Source organism: Theropithecus gelada, unplaced genomic scaffold (genome assembly GCF_003255815.1).
Source record: "Theropithecus gelada isolate Dixy unplaced genomic scaffold, Tgel_1.0 HiC_scaffold_2134, whole genome shotgun sequence".
NCBI lineage: Eukaryota > Metazoa > Chordata > Mammalia > Primates > Cercopithecidae > Theropithecus > Theropithecus gelada.
Genome location: NW_020258579.1, coordinates 3,751 through 6,095, shown reverse-complemented (window position 1 = coordinate 6,095; position 2,345 = coordinate 3,751). Strand labels below are relative to the sequence as shown.

Below are 2,345 nucleotides of genomic sequence, written 5' to 3'. Positions count from 1 at the left end.
CTTCCCAGGTGAGGCGATGCCTCGCCCTGCTTCAGCTCTCGCTGGTCGGGCTGCAGCAGCTGACCAGCACCGATCGTCTGGCACTCCCCAGTGAGATGAACCCAGTACCTCAGTTGAAACTGCAGAAATCACCCGTCTTCTGTGTCGCTGGCGCTGGGAGTTGGAGACTGGAGCTGTTCCTATTCGGCCATCTTGCTCCGCCCCTCCACATTTTTTCTTAATAGTATTTTAAGTGAATTCACAGATATGTTCCTTTACTACAAAGAAAATCACATACACATATATTTTCAAGTTTTGTTTTACTGTATTTCTTGAAAGAAAATGTATACTTAATGTTTTAAATAATATTACACTGTGAGTCTTTTACAAAGAAAATACTACAATTCTCTCCTTACAGTAATCAATACTTTAAAATTTTCTGTTTAAATATTATTTTAATTCCCTAATCCTATATGTAGGCACAATATAGTGGGTAGATCATCACGAAATGTCCCAATGTTGGTATATGCTTCAGCCTTCAAAGATAATAAGAGAGAGTATTAAAATGTTTGTAAACACACACACACACACACACACACACACACACACGGTTCCATGAGCTAGGTAATTTGAATTTATATGCTTGCTTCTTTTTTCGAGGACTATGTTAGCCATATTGTATGTAAATAGAGCCAGAGAGACAAGCGACATTTGTAATATGTGCATACTTGGAAGTCATTTCATGTCATATTTATTATCTAAAATTCCAGCACAGAAAGTTACTGTTTCCTGATTTTTCCACTAGAAAGTTTGTTCCCTCCTCAGCAGTCTCCTCAGGGCTCCTCTTACATCCTTGTTCCTCAGAGTATATATGAGAGGATTGAGGGTAGGAGTCACAACGGTATAAAAAAGTGTGAGGAACTTGCCCTGGCTGCGGCCATAGGATCTCTTTGGTTGAATGTATATGGCTGAACTGGGCCCAAAGAAGAGGGACACCACTAACAGATGGGAACCACAGGTCCCTAGGGCCTTGCGCCAAGCCTTGACTGACTTAGTATTTATCACTGCTTGCACAATGAATCCATAGGAGACTAATATCAATGCCATAGGAAGAAGGAGGAGAACCAATGTGGCCACAAAAAGCTGGACTTCATTTGCATGAATGTCCACACACGCCAACTTGATCATGGCAGGCACCTCACACAGGAAGTGGTGGAGATGGCAATTCCCACATCAAGGCAGCCGGAGGGTGATGGTGCCTTGGATGAGAGTGTTTCCTACTCCACTTAGCCAGGCTATTCCTGCTAAGGCCTTGCAAAGTGATGGGGCCATGACAGTAGTGTAATTGAGAGGTCTGCAGACAGCTACGTAGCGGTCAAATGCCATGACAGTAAGGAGTACACACTCAGTGGAACCCAAGGAGAGGGACACGTAGAGTTGTATGGCACAGCCAGTGGGTGTGATGGTCTTGGCCGGTCCCTTCAGGTTCCACAATAGCTGGGGAACAATGCTGGTAGTGAAGCAAAGGTCAAGAAAGGAGAGATTTGTGAGAAAAAAATACATAGGCGTGTGGAGTTTGGAGTCCAGGCAGGAGATCACAATAATGGCTGTGTTGCCCACAAGGGTTAGAAGATACGATATCAAAACTACCACAAAAAGGATGACCTCCAACTGGGGCTGATCTGAGAATCCAAGCAAAATAAAATCTCCCCCAGATGTTTGATTGTTTCTTTCCATTAGTCATCCAAGGTAAAGAGAAAACTAGGTATAGGGAATTCAATTTAGAGAAATGTTGTTACTACTCACATACAATATTTGAAGTAAAATCTTAACTGAGGTTTTTAACTGGAGGGATTTCTCTGAAAAGGAAAAAATAATAATTATTAAAAAGATATTCTTAAAAACAAAAACATTCTTTAGGTCATTATTTTTTGTCTCAATAAACGTTGGCCCATCCTCCTTATTTTTATTTATTTATTTATTTATTTATTTATTTATTTATTGAGACAGAGTCTTGCTCTGATGCCCAGTCTGGAGTGCAACGGCACGATCTCATCTCACTGCAACCTCCGCCTCCTGGGTTCAAGTGATTCTCCTGTCTCAGCCTCCTGAGTAGCTTGGATTACAGGCACGCACCACCATGCCCGGCTAATTTTTGTATTTTTAGTAGAGACAAGGTTTCACCATGTTGGCCAGGCTGATCTTGACCCCCTGACCTCAGATGATCCACCCGCCTCAGCCTCCCGAAGTGTTGGGATTACAGGTGTGGGCCTTTTTTTATATGATCAGCTCTTTTCCCCATTTGTTGAAAATTATTACTAACTATAATCTACTCAAAGATGAAAGAAAGCTCCCAGTTCAGGTGA

General features: G+C 42.1%; 1 pseudogene; it reads right to left on the bottom strand.

Annotated features, from left to right (window-relative positions):
* Positions 1-780: 780 nt before the first annotated feature.
* LOC112617507 lies at positions 781-1,716 on the bottom strand (annotated as a pseudogene).
* Positions 1,717-2,345: the final 629 nt, after the last annotated feature.